At 43.9% G+C, this 19,213-nt stretch overlaps 1 protein-coding gene across 2 annotated transcripts in view; it reads right to left on the reverse strand.

The window, feature by feature from the left end:
* PKIA (cAMP-dependent protein kinase inhibitor alpha) overlaps positions 1-19,213 on the reverse strand; it is a 312,952-nt gene that overhangs the window by 213,208 nt on the left and 80,531 nt on the right. The window contains exon 3 of one of the 2 annotated variants that reach the window (XM_078685612.1): positions 18,384-18,490. The exons of the other annotated variant lie outside the window; for it this stretch is intronic. The gene's annotated coding sequence lies outside the window, so the exon portion shown is untranslated. The remainder of the gene's footprint in view (positions 1-18,383; positions 18,491-19,213) is intronic. 2 annotated transcript variants of the gene reach the window in all.

A 19,213-nucleotide genomic window follows, 5' to 3' on the forward strand; every position in this document is an offset into this window, starting at 1 on the left:
GTACATGCACACACCCTTCTATCTTGCTTCTCATCTGTTTCTGTTCCTTCTTTTATGGTCTGTTTATTATATGGGTTGTGGTCCTTTTATTATGGGTTTGTCCGGATTGTGTAAGAAGGAATGTTTTTTTTTTTTGCATGCTTGCAAAAGCTAGGACTGCCCCTTACTTTTGTGCTGAGTCATGTAACCCTAAAACATATAAAAGGCCTCTGTCCTCTGTATTCCTCAGACTACCTCATTCAGTTGCTACGGCTTCTGTGTGACGTGGCCTCACTTATTAAATTTAATAAACATGTCTTTTCATATTTTCAGCTTCTGTGCAAAGTTCTTTTTTATTAGTAAGTATTCCCTGAGAATGAAGATTTTCATTTCTTCAAATGGCGCAGCCAACGCAGGGCTCATCAGAGAAGTGGCTTTCTGTGGGAGTGATCTTGTCAGGAGACTGAAATCTACTGAGGAGGACAGAACAGGATTCTACTAAGAAGGTACTCTGTGCACAGGGATTCTGGAGATTCTTTGATTCTGCAGCCCAGTATATTTCTGATCTTTCTGATTTTGATCCTCCACATGATGTCACTCCTGACTGAGAACCTTTTTGGCGTGAGTATTCTAAAAAGACCGTTAGGTCATGTAGAACTTGACAGTTAGAATTTGAGTCATGTAACCCTTAAACATATAAAAGGCCTCTGTCCTCTGTATTCCTCAGACTACCTCATTCAGTTGCTACGGCTTCTGTGTGACATGGCCTCACTTATTAAATTTAATAAAGATGTCTTTTCATATTTTCAGCTTCTGTGCAAAGTTCTTTTTTATTAGTAAGTATTCCCTGAGAATGAAGATTTTCATTTCTTCAGAATACAGTTAAACATTCTTCATAGGGCATACTTCATGAGGGCATGCCTGTTTGTGAATTGCAATGGAAAGACTGGGGCGATCGAGGCTTATGGGGTGTCAGCAGAGGGGGACTTTGATGCGTACACTGTGGAGTTGCCCTGCGGTGCTGGACTGGGAAAAATAAGCAGCAAGATATCCCAATGTATTGGCTGGTAGCTAGACTGATGCCTGGCCTTGTAATGCTGAAGATTTCGGTCGGGCTCATCCTGGACAGGTATTCATTGATAGTGGCATAGAGAGACATAATTAGAAACTTGAAGGCGGACACACAATTGTGATCCAGCGGGTCCGTATATGTTTGTAGAGGGCTGCTTAGAAGGTAAGCGATTGTTCCTCAGGGCGATATACACACCTAATGTGTACCAGGCTCCCTTCCTTCACTTTCTCCCTGCGACCCTGGCCCACTAGAACGATATCGCCTGGGTATTGGGAAGGGTTTTTGATAGTTTCCTAGACATTGTTTTGGATCACTCCTTCCCGCCACTCCCTCACACTGTTGCTACCGCCAACGCGCATACACTTAGCACATGGTTAATCCACTGGGGCTGGTAGACAAGTGGTGCCACTGAATCTCCAATACCGGAGTGTACTCTAACAACTCTCATGCACACAGCCTTCACGTCTGTATTGATCGGTTTCTTTGCACTCCTGACATCACTCCACTAGTTACACGCATGGGCTACTGTCATTACTCACATGCACACAGTCATGTCCGTATTAATTGGTTTCATGCACACCTGACATCACTCCACATGTTACGTGCATGGGCTACTTTGGCCGCACACACTCTGAGCACAACCCACTCCAACTATAAATCTTTTGGGAACACGCCTCTCCCCCATACTCCTCTGGTGACTCCAACCATCCACTCAGGAGGACCCTCCATTATGAGCCTCCATTGCTGATAGTATTACAGAGTATTTTGTAGTAAACACAGGCTCTGCCTCCTCTCCCTTAGTAGAGTGGGATGCCTTTAAGGTAACCATTTGGGGACACTGTATGGGCAAAACACTCAACATGCGCTGTCATCTCACTGCCGACATCTCTGACTTGGAGGGTAGACTTTTAGACCTTTTCGGAACTGACTCGGGAGTTCAGCACCTATCAGGAACACTTACACCAGTCTCAAAAGGAACATTTTGCCCTATTGGAAAGGCTGCACTGTCTTAACTATGTGGAACACACTAAACATGCACACGCTGATGCAGAGCAACCATGTACACTGCTGGTGTGGTTAATACGACAGGAGGTAGACTGGCGTCCTATTCTGTCCATCCACTCTGATTGAGAACAATTACTCCACATGCAGAGGGAAATACACTCTGCCTGTACTCGCGACTACACACTGTATTAGGCCTCAGTCTCTACAACACACATCAATGCAGTGAGCTAATTTTCTGACCGGAGTGACCATACCCCGGATCTCTACAGAAGCCAGGGACGTACTTAACAGAGAGATCTCCAACTTTGAGGTACTGGAGGAGATCCGCTCCCTTGCCGCTACCAAAACACCAGGTCTGGATGGCCCACCGGCTGGATTCTGTAACCTATATGCACCCTTACTGGCGCCCCACCTGAAAACGCTATACAACACTTCACTCACTGCGGAGTCATTACTGACTACCTTGAGGGATGCCCTCCTCATTTCCTTACCCAAGCAAGGTAGGGATGTACTTGATCCTGAATCCTATAGACCTCTCATGTTATTAAAAATGGACTATAAGATCTTAGCTAAAATCCTGGTAGATCGGCTGGCCTCCCTGGTACTGCAACTTGTACACTCAGACCAAAACGGTTTTATGCCAGTCAGGGGCACCTCCTCGAACCTTCAGTGTTTTTTTCATATGTTAAAACATACCCCAATACGCTATCTACACTTGGGATGCTTAGTCTTAGACTTACATGAAGCCTTTGACTCCCTAGAGTTGTCCTTCTTGTTTGAAGTATTTCAGTGGTATGGCCTGCGATCCTCCTTCCTCCACCAGGCCAAATTATTATAAACCGATCCCACAGCTAGAGTCAAAATTGGTTGACATATTTCAGACCCTACTGCGATACAACAGCTTCCCACTGTCTCCCCTGTTTTTTCTCTGGCACTGGATGCATTGCCTCATAACCTGCATTTTCAGGACCAACACGGGGATCCCTGTGGGGGATGACACACACTCGATCTCCCTTTATGCAGATGACATGCTGCTCTACCTTAAATATGCCTGTTCTATGCATCCTACTATTGCAAACTTCCTGTAGAATTTGCCGCTGTATCCAGTGTTTGAGTTAGCTGGACCATGTCTTGTCTTACCCCACCTTCAATAGCAATACTCCAGACCCAATAATATGATGAAGTACATAGCCCTTGTGTGGCAACTGTCTACTTTTTGTTATTTGGGGATACAAATCAACCAGATGCCTGAGGACCTTTTGGGTGGCAATTTGGGCTGTGCTGTTTCTGCACTACAGGCGCAAGTATCATTTTGGCAGATTTTACCGTTGTAGAGTGGCACTGACAAAGATGGTGGTTCTACCTAGACTGTTGTGTTATTTCACGTATCTCTCTCTATTTATACACTGCCCCTTCTTCCGCACACTAGAGGGCATGGTGGGACATATTATTTGGCACAACACAGAGTCGCGTTGCTCAAGCCCTCTACAAGTCACTTGTGGTGTCCCCCAGGGTTCTTCTCTCTCTCCCTTATTGTTTAACCTTTATATTTCTCCTCTAATCTTTGCACTTCAGCAACTGGAGGTCACCGTGTACAATTACGCGGATGACCTCCAGCTTATCTTTAATCTTTCCTCCTCACCCCTTTCTATCTTAAATTTCCAATCTATTATGATTTTTATCAGGGACTGGATGAGCCACAACCATCTCAAACTGAACCCGGACAAAACCGAGTTGGTTCTCACTGGTGGTTCTTCCAGTCCCTGGAATTCTCTTTTCTGGCCTTCTTCCTTTGGTACTTCCCCCACTCCTTCTTCCACAGTTAAAACCCTGGGTGTCAAAATCAATAACCAACTCACTCTACACTCACATATCAGTTCAGTTGTTTCTTCTTGTTTTCTCACTCTTCGAACTATTCGTACTGTCTCCCGTTTCTTTTCCCCCTAAGCACTTAAGCTGATCATGTCCGCACTGGTGATCTCGCGGCTGGACTATGCCAATGCCATTTACAACGGCATCCCTGCATACAGCCTGCGGAAGCTCCAGATGATCCAGAACCAAGCGGCCCGGTTGGTGTATGGTCTCCCCCGCTTTCACCACTCCACACCCCTCCTAAAGGAGCTTCATTGGCTCCCTGTCAAGGAACGCTCCCTTTTTAAAACCGGCTGTATGGTTTTTCAGGCTCGCCAGGGCACTGCCCCCGCTTTTATTTCCTCTCTGATCCAAGACTATGTCCCGACCAGAGAGCTTCGCTCCTCCTCTAAATCCCTTCTGCAAATTCCATGTTTTAAGCGTAAAAAGTGGGGTGGAGCCAACTTCTCAACTCTGGCTCCCACCTTCTGGAACTCCCTCCCTGATCACCTACGCTTGGCCACACAATATTTATCTTTCCGCAGAGATTTTAAAACGTTCCTATTTCGACAGGCTTTTCCCTTGTAAACCTGCCCATTTTCCTTTGCGTTTGGTTACCCCACCCTCTGTTGCTAGACCTTCTACTATAGCGCCAAGAAACCGTTTGGTGAACGCTGCGCTTTACAAATGTTTTAAATTCAAATTCAAGCTTTGACTCCCTACGGACAACGGAGGGCTCAATATCCCCAACTTCGAACAATATTACCTGGCCTCCTAACTCCAGTAGATGTTGCATTAGTTTACAAGTGACAACGTGGCAGACACTGCAACACTCCTGCCTCCTTGGGATTTGGAGAGAATACTTGCTTTGTTCCACCCACTTGCCAGGGCACCTCCACTAGACTTCCTCCTCCTCCAAACTGCTTACAGATGTTATTGCAAGGCCCTGTTTAGTATCCTGTCGACCAGACCGTATGCCCCCACCCTACCACTACTTGAAATGCCACGTGGGCGCATATCCACTTCCCACAAGGGAAATAACACAATGGCATGCAGCTGGCTTACACACCCTGAGCAAATTATATTGAGATGGGACATTCCTCTCTATAGAAGTCCTACTGGCTGGCTCTGAATTACCACCTGGACAATTTCTCCCACATACTTCCTTTCTTGGGATACTAAACCAATCCTAGGGAGAGATACAGCAGGAACCCCGCAACATCTCATCATCCGATACTTACATGTTCTTGTTCTGGGCACGGGTACACCCCAAACCCGTTTTTTGTCTGCCGCCTGCGCACACACACACCAATGCCAATTGACATGCTAAGGCGATATTTCGACACAGATCTTGGATGCACATGAACCGACAGTGAATGGTGATTTACTCTGGCCTATCCCAAGGGAGTGTCCTTAAACAGACATTTCAAATTAATTTAATCTTACACCTTACACCGTGCCTACCTCACCCCCCACAAACTTAATCGTTATTTTAACCAAAATGATGCTGTATGCCCCCGCTGTTTGATGCATGATGTGGAACTGGTGCATATCCTCTGATCCTGCCTGCCACTCACGAGGTACTGGAACAATGTAATTTCTCACTTGACACGATGCACGTGAGCTGTTATGACCTACACCTAGGAGGTGTGCCTGGGGCTTTACTGCTGTGTTAAAAAATATAGGGCAGCAATTCAGTTTGTGGACCTTGCCCTTCTGCTGGCAAAGAGACTGATCACCAATATGAGGAAGGCAGCCAATCCCCCAGCGCCCTCCACGTGGGTTCTCTCAATGCTGGCGTGGGCTCAGGCACACTACTACACAGGGAAGAGGTGAAAGGACTCTGTACATACCTAATCTAAGATACCCCACTTTACGACTCCTGTGACGGGCACTCTCCACCCCACCACCCTGCCGTAAAATGTATTTTCTATGACACCTGGGTATTGCCCATCACCTGACGATATCATGAGTGGCCCCAGTGGCACACTTCCGAGTTACAACCTCTATGCTATTTTTTATGCTGTAATTACGAGCAAGTGTTGTTCTTATTTGGGTTTATTACTTGATATGTTTATTGTTTTCTCATATATTCTAATCTTTCTTTAAATTGGTTTCATTATAAACATTGATCACAATTTCATAACTTTGATACTTTTACCTTTCAACAGGCCGACCTATACAAACTTTGAATTACCTTTTGGTATCTCAATTGTTGCTATTTTTTTATAGCTCCAACCAGAGGCCTGCTTATGAACGGCTGACCTGTGTTATTAGTGTAACCACATATTGCTGTTTTATCTGTATCTGCTTTTTTGTGGACACATCCTATCCTACAATTTTTGATGTACAATAACAGATGTCCAGTTTTTCAATTGTACTTGTAAACAAATGTGAAAACTGCCAATAAAAACCATTAAAAAAACATCAGATACTGGGGGGCAGCCATGATCATGAAGGTGGTGGACTCGATGGCAAACCTCAACTGGTGCATGAGGGCAGAAAAGCTGATTTATCAGGCGTGTGATTGCCCACAAAAATTTGAGAATGTGTGGGACACCTGGGGGGACATGGTAGAGGCATGGAATGAGGCTGGCCCCATCTGCGATATGATGGTGTTATTGTATCCTGGTGGAACACAGTGCAGAGATGTCAAAGGAAAGCCAGCTGGGTGGAATAGTAATGGTTTTGAAGCAACCAAGATAGGAGGGATGGGAAGGAACTTGGTAACTTCTGGCTTGTTTTCTCTGCTACTTAACAAACAGATGTTTTTAAAAAAAAGACTGCACTTTCAAGAACTGCACTTGAAAATCATTTAAATTCAGCTTTATGTTCTAAAACCTGACTGACGAAATTTCCAATCCAAGCAAAAGCTGGAAGAGGGTGTCTGCAGACATGGAAAACAGATCCACTCCAATGTGCCACCAGATCTGATAAAAACCAGATAGAAAAGTCAAGATGACGACAGATACAAACTGGATGCCCTCTGGCAAAGAGAACCCCGTTCCTTACAGTATTATATTGTATTGTATTGCAGCGAGCTTACTACCTCTATGTAGAGAACTGAAGAACTTGCTATATGGGGTGCATGCTACACCGCATAAGGCTGTGGTTGGAAGTGCGTTGTCTTTGTTTTGATTCTGTGTAGGAAGTGTTTCCATGTTGTGCATGATGACTGCCGAGGTGCAATTATCGTAATACGGGACTCAACTCTTAGCAGTGAGATGGATGAAGAAGGGTGAAAGACAGGTACACAGTTTATGGTTTTCAGTAGGCTGGCAGCTTTGAGTAGCTCTGAAGAACCAGTTAGGGTATTTCTTATAAACACAGTTCACTTAGCTGGTTACTGCACTGGGTTGTCTATTCTGAGATATTTTGTTTAAACTTTAAGGTCATGAGTAGACATAAAGAGGCCAACCGCCTGACAGGCACTGTGAGAAATTCGCACTGTCTTCAGCCTCAGCTCCAGAGTTCTCAATCGCATCCCGTCATAAACGCCTGGCACATGGCATGAAAAAATACAGAAACACAAGATGATGGAAATAGCAAGCACTCTATGGAATGAAAGATTAAGTAAAACATGAGAAATAGAAACAGGAACTGAGTCGCTTAATGGTTATAACAATAATTTTTCAGAAATCAGTCCGTATTTTTGGCATTAATTTTATGACCCACAGGGGCTCATTTCAATGTCTGTTTTAATGCTATATGACAGAGCCATATCCCCAGAATTACACAACCACAAACATCTAGCATGCCACAATGTCTAAGTGTCTTTAAAATCAATATATGTCCAGATTGGGAATAAAACATCCTAAAACCATTGCACCGATCAATTTGAATACTCCACAATTCAGGACACTATATGCACACATTTCTCCCTTTGTGCCTGACTCTCTCAAAAGGTGAGGATATTTGGATCAACTTCAACAAGGAGCAAAAGCACTGCATGACTTTTGGATCAACTTTGCTGAGGAACAAATACAACAGCTCCACTTCTAAAGGGGTCAGCAGCCTGCCTCCACAGCCTGGGGTATCACAGTGGGATGGTCTGCATGACCAGTGTCTCAGCATAATATACGTAATAGAAGTTTAGCATTAACACTTACCATTACTGTGGACAAGATGCCAGATCTCACGTACCATGCTCGCAACCAGCCCTACCCTGTGACGAACAGGAAAGGGTGGGATCTATAACTATGAATGACTCGAGCAGTGCCATTGGCCTACTATGGATATCATCAGAAACTTTTTGGGAAAAAGGGGGTGGTGATGGACAGAGTTTCTGAATGATGCAGAATACTCTTACCAAGTCAAGAGATCATGGTTTTAATCCATCACCTGTTTTTTAGCTCATTGCACCATCCCAGCTCAGAACCTGGCTATATGCAAATTAGTCTGTTCCTGTCCCAGTGCATGATGGGAACAGGGCAAACCAAACTACCAAGCCAATTCTTATACTGGGAAGGAGACAAGCAAGGAAATATGCATGAACAAACAGCTAGAAAGCCTAATTTTTTAGCCTTTTGACCTCAAACTGTTAGTTTTGATCGTTTCTGGTTTAAGCATCAGGGGTGATTTTATGAGAATGATTGTCTAATTTTATAATGCCATAACATCGTTTTGAATAGTACATATGCACGAGATAGATTTTAGATTTGAATGTGGGTCCGTTCAGACTAAATCTAATGGAAAAATCTGTTGTGTGAAATTTCAGACACCCCTGACGAAGAGCAAGTAATTGCTCGAAATGCATTGGGTCACGAATAAAAGAATGCTGCTGACAACTACTTTTTGTGTATGGATCGTATTTACAAGGAGGCCTGGATGGGCACATGTTGATACGTAAAGTTTCAAAAGCAATTTGGTGATGATGTAGAACAGACTGAATCACAGAAGAAAATATGACAAAGTAAAGGATAAAATATGGATAAACATGAATGAGACAAACGGACAAATATATGATGGATCTAGCATCCGAAATAAATGCAGTGCACCAGGGTGTGGAGTGTGAATGTTGCTCTCCCCACTTATGGAATTTTTCAAATTGCGCGATGGTAAGGCGAAACCCAGGTTGCACGCAAAAGGTCAAATATGTTAAAGAAATTTTGATTGGATTAATTAGGTATATATGGTGTGCACACCACCACATTCATTATGAACACTAACTGCCACATTGGTGTTGCACCTAAAGATGAAATGTTTGGAGAAAAGGCATCACCGTCTGAAAGGCGCCACATTATTAGAACAGCGAGTTCTCGGCAGTGAGTATGGAGGCATTCTGAAAGGACATGGACACTTGTGCAATGTAAACACATTTGAATAACATGAGGGTTTGATGTTTATGATGCATTATGGTAGCGTGAGTTCACAAAGGCACACCCACGGTTAACCTTTCACCCTGACTGTTTGTGCAGGAAAGGGAGGGGTCAAATTAGTTTATAAGTTGGGCGGGAAGAAGGAGAGAGTAATTAGGAGTTCATGATGAACCGGGACTTGTGATTAGGAGAATGTAAAAGCAGGTACGCATTGCGCGCGATTGGTATTAGTGAGGTTCAGTAGTAAATTGTGTGATCAGAGCTTAAGCATTTAAACTGATAAAGCCACAGGCATGCGTAAATAATAAATATAGCAATTGTGTGAATGTTACTAATAAATAGCGCAAGAACCATGTGCGATAAGAGACCGGGTGTTCACAAAAATATGCATGAACAAATAGCTAGAAAGCCTAATTTTTTAGCCTTTTGACCTCAAAATGTTAGTTTTGATCGTTTCTGGTGTAAGCATCAGGGGTGATTTTATGAGAATGATTGTCTAATTTTATAATGCCATAACATCGTTTTGAATAGTACATATGCACAAGATAGATTTTAGATTTGAATGTGGGTCCGTTCAGACTAAATCTAATGGAAATATTTGTTGTGTGAAATTTCAGATACCCCTGACGGAGAGCAAGTAATTGCTCGAAATGCATTGGGTCACGAATAAAAGAATACTGCTGACAACTACTTTTTGTGTATGGATCGTATTTACAAGGAGGCCTGGATGGGCACATGTTGATACGTAAAGTTTCAAAAGCAATTTGGTGATGATGTGGAACAGACGGAATCACAGAAGATAATATGACAAAGTAAAGGATAAAATATGGATAAACATGAATGAGACAAACGGACAAATATATGATGGATCTAGCATCCGAAATAAATGCAGTGCACCAGGGTGTGGAGTGTGAATGTTGCTCTCCCCACTTATGGAATTTTTCAAATTGCACGATGGCAAGGTGAAACCCAGGTTGCACGCAAAAGGTCAAATATGTTAAAGAAATTTCGATTGGATTAATTAGGTATATATGGTGTGCACACCACCACATTCATAATGAAGTACAAAGGGGCAGATCACGTAAAGATGTAACCTTCCCATCTCATTAAAATAAGGGGGATTGAAATAAGCGTGTAACATATTGCAAAGAATTGTAAACGCATGGAACAGTAGACCTCCATGCCAGTATTCGGTTTTGCAGCGTGGCAGCATTGAAACCATAGGGCCACAGTGTCAGAACATTACATATGCTGGGATGGAGGTCTAATGTTCCATGTAGGCCTCCGGTTAGCAGATGCAAGCCGAATCCTGCCCAATTAACTTTAATAGGTGGGTGGATTTTGACCTTTAGCCATCAGTCCTTTTGAACATAGAGAAATTTGAGAATTTCTCACACGGCAAAGGGGAGGCTATTGTAGTGAAATGCAAAATACTCCACTATGACCTGCCTCTCTTGTGCAGCAGACCCTGAGCCTGATATTGTTTCTCACACAAAATAAATTGGGGCGATCTATCGCTGCAAAAAATGCATCTTAACAGAGCATGCCGTTTAAAATTTGTGTAAATGGTGCAGCGTAAAAAAAATTACGCATCTGTGTTGAATATATATTTTTTAAATAATCTCTGATATTTTGTTCGTAGATGTCATAGAGAAAAAAAAAGTACATCCTCAATGCTTTAAATCCTTTTCTTCCAAAAAATACGTACCTGGAAAAGAAAGGTATGTAGATGATGTTTTTATGATATGGTCTGGCAAGGAACAAGAGTTGATATTTTTCTGTGAACCACTTAATTCATCTCAACCTGACCTTAGTTTCACTTAACATCACAGTAACACCAGTGTTGATTATTTAGATGTGACAGTCAAAGAAGCAGAAAATGGGGCAGATTTACAAGCTATTTGGCTGTGCCGCACTGGGGGCAGATTTACAAGCCCCTTGCGTCATCTTTACAACACCTTTGCGTCACTTCTGTGACGCAGCAGCATTGTAAAGAATGCGCACTATGCAACAGATTTACAACGTGATGCAGCTAGTGAGATACATCATGTTATAAAGCCCTGCGCTACATTATACCTGTGTCAGGTATAATGTATGCAGGGTGGGCATTCTGTCGTAAGGAAGCCCCATAAAAAAGAACGCAGTGAAATCTGCAAGATTTCACGGAGTCGCTTTTACGTCCATGCTGTGTCAAAACCTTACGCCTGCTTGAAGCAGGTGTAAGGAGTGGCGCAGCGTGTTAAGTATAGGGTGCCCCTGAGCATTGCAGGAGTTGAGTCGCGCGTGCGACATGACTCCAGCAATGCGCTGCCCTTACGCCAGAAGATGCGACACGCATCTGACTATCCTTGAGCCACGGTGCGTCGCATTGTAAATGCGATGCATCCGTGGTGGCGCAAGGGTATTCCTGCTTGTCGCATCTTTACTGGTGCATCCCTGATAATATGCAGGGATGCACCAGTCCTTGTAAATGTGCCCCTGAGGCACTTTCAAAGCACAGGTATGCAACATATTTACAACAATATGTCTCATCTCTGTGCTTCCCCCCGTGCTAGCGCACAAACTGCTGAATTGTGCAGACGCAGACACCCTTGTACCAGAGTGCAAGGATGCCAGCGTCGTGGGGAGATTGTTTTTGTTTAGGAAGGGTTCCCTTCCTGCACAAAAACAATCTGAAATGACGTTTTTTAACTTTTATGTGTGCTGCATTAGCACACATAGGGGCAGATTTACAAGGACTGGCGCATCCCTGCATATTAGCAGGGATGCACCAGTAAAGATGTGGCACGCAGGAATACCCTTGGACTACCACGGATGCGTCACATTTACAATGCGACGTACCGTGGCGCAAGGATAGTCAGATGCGAGTCTGGTGTAAGGGCAGCGCATTGCTGGAGTCGTGTCGCAAGCGCAATGCAACTCCAGAAATGCTCTGGGGCGCCCTATACCTAACATGCTGCGTCACTCCTTCTGTCTGCTTCAAGCAGGCATAAGGTTTTGACGCAGCATGGACGTCAAAGTGACTCAGTGAAATGTCACTTTTACAGGGCTTCCTTGCGACAGAAAGCCCACCCTGCATACATTATACCTGACGCAGGTATAATGTAGATCAGGGCTTTCCAATGTGACGCATCTCACTATATCCGCTACGTTGTAAATCTGTTGCTTAGTGGCGCATTTTCTTACGCTGCGTCACAGAAGTAACGCAACAGTGTCGTAAAGGTGACGCAAGGGGCTTGTAAATCTGCACCCCAGAAGTGGAAAAACATCATTGTTTCAATGATTGTTTATGTGCAGGAAGGGACACCTTCCTGTACATAAACAGTAATAAGAGGTGATTCCTCTTTCAATGGGTGCTGCATAATGCAGCACACATAGACAAAGGAAAGGAAAACGAGGAGAAATAAATACATTTCTCCTCGTTGCGCTTCAATACACCTCCCCTGGGCGGGGCGTAGCATTCAACCGCATTTCCAGATTAACGATTCCTCTTAAATCTGGAAATGTGTATGGTTCCATGGGTGTTGCAAGGAAACACCCACAGCAATACCCATGGAACACCTCTTTCACGCAAAGTGCTGTGTGCAAAGGGGCCATATTTACAAGGACAGGAAAAGTCACGCAGGGTGGCTTTTCCTGTCCTTGTAAATATGAAGCAGTGAAATGCGCCACTTGTACGACACAAAAAGTGACGCACCAGTGGCGCAAGGGGCTTGTAAATCTGCCCCAATGTCTCTACACTACTCTGTTCCTAAAGCCAACAGAGAGGAACATACTGCTTCAATAATCAAGCTCACACTCACAGGCCCTTAAAGATGTAGAAATTGTAAATTGAGAGAAGACTTTTTCAAAGAATCTGAGACCTTTTCTAATAAAACCATTGAGAGAGGCTACCCCAGATGGCTGATCAAAGCTCTCTCAAACAATGTTAGTATACACAAAGGGAAGTTCTTCTGCAGCCTCCAGATGGAGCACCACTCAATAGAATTACATATGGTACTACCTTCTGCCCTATCACAAATAACCTGATAAAAAGCATTAAAAAGCACTGGAATGTCCTCTCCACAACTAATCTGGGGCTAGATGCACCGTTCTTTTCATTCAAGAGGGGACACAACTGGCGGAAGGTAGGATCTGACTGCAAAGTTACCCCCACTTTTTTCCTGGTGTTTTGCTGGTTTTTGACTAGTCTGACTGGGATTCTGCTAATCATGACCCCAGTCTGTATGCTTTCTCCCTAAAATGTTATGCATGTACTAGGTTCAGTCCAAATTGGATACTGTAGTACTCTTGTCAGTCCCTAGTATATGGCTCCCATGTACCCAGGGCATAGGTACCTCAGAGGCCTCCCATGGGCTGAAGCATGTATTATGCCACTCATGAGAGGCTGTGCAAAATGGAACTACAGGTCTGCCATTGCAGCCTGTGTAAACTGGTGCTAGCACCACTTACTTAGATATAAGTTTACTATATCTATGTGACACTACACCTAAAACTTATAAGTCACCCCTATAGCAAGCTTTAACAATCCTGAAGGCAGGGTACAGGGTTTTATATCAGAGGGTGCCCCTGCATGGGCAGAGTCCCTCTGCAGCCTTCGGAGAACATTCTCCTGGGCTGTCTGTGACTCAGCCAGACATATAGGTAGAGGTGCATTATAACCTCACGGTAAATGCTATCTCGAAAATGGCTGAAACAAAACATGTTGTTTTTGGTATCAAACACCTTGGAATCATACATCCACACCGGTAACCAGTGTGGGAGGTATGATGCCACCCTTCTGAAGCAAGCTTCATGGGTTCACTGGTCTTTCCGGTGCCAGCCTTCTCGACCTGGGCAACACAAAACGGTTGCTGACAACCAGAGACACATTTCTGCCCTCCTGCTGCTGAGCCAAGCTCTAGCAGGGGAAGGCAGGACAATAGGCATCCTGTCACAAGGAGGTGTGACCACCTCCCAGACAGGATTTAGTGTATTGGGGCTGGCTGGGTGCACTTCCAAAGTGCCTGAAAGTCTGCACTATGGACACACTTGGTGATCCTGTGCATAGTCCAGCTCAAACTAATTCTGAGACACATTGGATCCCGCTCTGGTGCGAAACTGACAAAGTATCCTCTCCACTGTCCAGACCTTCCCCTAAGAGGGTCACCTGAATCAGTCCAACCCTCTCCTGTGGGTACTTAAGGGCTCACCTGACTACAGGACCTTAGATTTTATGTGGACAAGATTCTGCAACAAGAAACCACTGACCTTCGACCGTCTGGACACTCTGGACTTCGCTGGACTTTGGCTGTGCCCTCTCCCTCTCTGTCCAAAGCTTCATCTGTGCCCTGGCACCATACAGGCTTTGTGCAGGACCTGTGGAGCACTTAAGGACAACTGAAGAATCTCCCTTGGGGTGAAGGAGTCACTCCCCTGCAGTCACAGGCACCGTAATGCAACTGTCCGGTCTGCTGATCCTGAGTCCTGCAGACTCTGAAGGCTTCAGCAACACAGGAGGTGGGTTTTGAAGTTCCTTGAGGTTGAGCTACCCTCTCACCATGTTTGAGACACCTTCTTCCTTCCTGACAGCAGCTCTTTTTGCAACCCTCCATTGAAAACGACAGGGGTTTCCGACACAACTCTAGACCTATGCACCCGGCTTTCCTGAGATAGGTAAATCCAGTATCCACAGGTGGGGTGGCTCTCCAACCTCCTAGGTTCCAAAGGGTTTCCTCAAAGTCCACTGAGAAGGGTCCTTAAACTTTAAAACTGTAACCGCAACTTCCCCATAGAATTGTACGGAGCACGTTGTTGTGTTTCCACACTGCACCCGTCCTCCGTGGAGTCCCTGTTTACACACGTTGGATGGTCCCTTGGGGTCCCAGAGATTATACGTGTTCTAGACACTATCTCGATTCCAGTCGTGGTTCTTATACCACTATTTTAGTATATGGTCTGGTCCCCCCCTGGAGTCCACTGTGTATTGTGCTAGTTACAACTGCATCTTTGATAAAGTATTGTGTTCTATGTGTTGTATCCTCGTGTAGAGGATACTAGAGAGTGTTATATAAATAAATACATATTTTATAACTACTGTGAGGTTCTTCTTTCATTTATTAATACTATAGGTGATATCCTGGTAAAATAAGCTGCTTTACATTCCTTCAAGATTAAGCCTGAAGGTTGTTCTTCACAGATACCTCTAGGATAGCTTTCTAAACGTTATCTTTGACCTCATACATCATAAGGGTCGTTTGGACAGGTGCAAGGTGCCCACTTTAATTAGTGGACAGCATATACCAGGCCAACTTTTCACAGCAACATTAAGGATCACCTTAATAGGGCACACAAACCTAGTACGGAAGACAACCCTATACATCCCCTTCTGGGCCTGCTCCTGTTTTATGAGATTATAATTGTGGTTCATGTACAGCTTGCAATTAGACCTTGAACACAAAAACCTTTCATTATGACTAAATTCACAGGACCCTCAGTTTCTTTTCAACCTGTAATTAAAACAATGTGGTATACTGTATCCTTTGTCCCTACAATTTGATCTACATTGGGCAAACTACCAAAACAGTAAAAACTAGGATTTCACAGCACAAAAGTAGGATCTGCTGCTGAATAACAACAGCACCCTTGGTGGATAATTTTGCAGATAAAGGTCACATCGAAAATTATTCAACATGGCAAGTGGTTGACAACATGAGCCCCCACCCAAGAGGGGGCAACAACCAAACCCTACTAAAACGCTTGGAATGCAAACGGATTGTTTGCTGTGACTCAGTTACAATAGGAACTTAATACAGAGGAGGAATAGAATAGGATAGTATAAGCGTTTTTTCCACTTTCAATTCCAGACATCTCCTAGTTCAAGAAGGCCGAACATCTCTTCCCTGTCACAGCATGCCATGTATTTATGAAACTCCCAATTGCTCTGGAATCTCTTATTTTTATGTTTCACCTTTTTTGAGGGAATGTTGTATATCATGCTATGTGCTATGCAAATATTTGTTGGGCCATAATTTTCAACTGTATTTTCTTGTTGATTGAATAAAAAAAAGTGTAAGAATACCAGATGTAATGTGCATATTTTGCCAGTTAGTCTTTCATCAAGTCTTTTTTTCTGTCCCCTGAAGCACACCCCGCCTAGACCCCTACTCTACTGAGGCCGGCATTCTAGCCCTTTGCATCTCACGCCATGCGCATGCACCGTGCGTCCTTCCCCTGACCACTGTCAGCTTTCCAGCCCTCTCCCAGAGCACAGACATGGCAAGACGCTTGTGTGCCTTACTTTATGAACCCTGCTGCAGGGGCACTACAAGATGCCAGACCCCTTCGAGCGGTTGCATATAGAGCACCCCCGCCTGCAATCATGCTTGGATTGTTGCTGGTAAGCATTGCCAGCTATGTATCAGCTTTCTGCAATAACACAACTCTGCATTCAGCTAATTCCCTCGATTCGTTTCGGTTTTAGAGCATGCTTCCCTAATTTAGGACTCAGATGCATGCCAGTACTCTGAAACCCTGATTCAAGACGTTAAGAGTTTTCGCCCTCTCTGGCCATGGATTATAATTTCTGGGTGCTTCCACCCGCATATTTGCCTTTCATTCATTGTGATTTAGGGCATTCATCCTCTACTCTAATGGGTCCTAATTCTGTTGTATATATTGGATGACCTATTTTCCCATGATTTTACATTGCTATATTTAGTTTATTTATTTATTAAATTTACAAAGCGCTCTGTCACCAACTGGTATCCTGGCGCTAGCCAATAAAATGAATATGATAAACACAAAAGAAATAGAAGAACCCAAGAAAAGAACAAAATTAGAGCACCTAAAGATAATAGCCTTGATTCCAAATTGCTTGGGAAAGAGCCAGGTCTTTACTTCCTCGGAAACTGCAACAGATCGGTTAAGGACCTTAATGAGGGAGGAAGTGTGAATTCCACAGCTTGGCTGCACAGACCATAAAGGTCCGTTCACCTTGCTAGATATCCTGAACTTGGGCACACATAGCAGATTGGCTGACACAGATCTAAGAGATCTGCTAGGAGAGTAGCTTCTCAGCCTCTTTTGCACAGGAACGGGGCCCAGCCTCTGAAAGGTTCTAAACGTGATGCAGAGTGATTTAAACCAGATTCTTTGCTTAAGCAGTTGCTTATGTAGCTCCTTCAATGTCAGGGATGCAGAGACTCTCCTAGGTCTATGGAGGGCAAGTTTGGCTGCCTAAACCTGAACTTTCGACAGGCGACGTAATAAATGCTGTGGCGCATCAATGGAAGAGCTTTACAGTAGTCCAGGGGACTGAGAATAACACTACAGACTACCAAAGCTCTGGTGGAATGAAGAAGCACTGGCAAAATCTTCTGCAGAGTTCCCAAGAGCACAAAGCAATTGCCAGCAACTTTGTTAGAGTGACTCTCCAAACTAAGTTTATCGCCAAACGTGACTCCAAAATTCTGAACTGACTTAACGGTAACAACAGGCCCCTCAAATGGCCTTGGCCACAAATTGGGAGGAAGTACACCTGGAACTGTTTGTGCTGCACAGTGGAGTTGCTCCGTCTTATCACAATTAAACTTTAGGGAGTTTAAACTAAGCCACTGAATAATTTCCTTCATGCAGTCATGAAAAGAAGAAAGTTGCTTGCCAACAAAAGAATAAGCTGAGTATCGTCGGCATAGTTGACCAAGGTGACCTTATAAGACTTAATCAGTCTGATCAAGGGGGCCATTAGATGTTAAACAAAATTGGGCTATTTGAAGAGCCTTGTCACACTCCATGTTTAAAAGCCCTAACCTGGGAAAGGAGTGGAGGGAGCGCACCTGCTTGAGATCTGTCCAATTGATATAAGCAGACCCATTCCAAGACTGTTTCGCCTACCCCAATGGTCGCTAACAGAGTTAAGATTGTGGTATGACAGACCGAATTGAATGCGGCCAAGAGGTCCAATAGAATCAGCACAGCTGATTGCCCCTCATTGACTCACATTCTTAACTGGTCCATGGCTGTAACCAAGGCCAATTCAGTCCTGTAGCCTGACCTAAATCCGAATTGCTGCTCTTCCAAGCAATTATCATTTTCTAGATATTGGGCTAGAAGCTTACTGATGTGACATCCTGAGATTTCAACTGGGTAAGGCAGGAGAGAGAAAGGTCTATAATTACTCAAAATAGCTGGATCCAGAGACAACTTTTTCAGCTTGGGAGTAACGATCAATTTTTTCCGTGCAGGTGGCACCATGCCTGATTGCAGAGATTGATTGCAGATTTGCCTAAGCAGGGGAAAAAAGACTTATGTTTTACTGAAAAAAAGACTTATGCCTGCTTCTACCAGACTTTAACTGGAAGGACATCCAAAGGTGAGCTAGATAGAGTGGCCATGGCCAAAGTGTGACAACATTCCATAGAGAGGGGTTCAAATTGTCTAATTTAAGGATAGCTTAGACACCTCACCTGGCAAAAATGGATACAGGCCACCCCTCTGAACTTCCAATAGAACCTGTACTGGATTTGAGGAGTTAACACCATCCACAGTTGTGTTTATCTTCTCTTCAAAAAACACTGCTTAATTGTCACAAAGAATTTGTGAAGGCACAATCACTTGACATAGACAACCTGGATTAGACATTTCTCTCATAATGTCAAACACCTTCTTGGTGCTATTTGGGGCTGCTAAAATGGGCTAGCATAAAAATCCACTTTAGCCTTTATGATACCTAGCTTATATTCACATAAAGCATTCTGTAATGGCTCTTTTACTCTATTCCTCATAAGCTATACACCATCTCCTTTCTATATTTTTACACCGTTGTTTTAACAGTCTTAATCAGGCATTTTACCAGGGTGCAGAGGATTTATAATCTGATTTAATTTCCTTCAAAGGAATGACTATATCAAAAATTCCCAAAATGTGCTACTCCAGACAAGAGTAGTTATCCTCCACTGAACAGCCTGAGTCAGTGGCAAGTAATGATAAGGATGTAAGATTATCCAAA

This window comes from Lissotriton helveticus, chromosome 4_1 (assembly GCF_964261635.1).
Source record: "Lissotriton helveticus chromosome 4_1, aLisHel1.1, whole genome shotgun sequence".
Taxonomy (NCBI): Eukaryota; Metazoa; Chordata; class Amphibia; order Caudata; family Salamandridae; genus Lissotriton; species Lissotriton helveticus.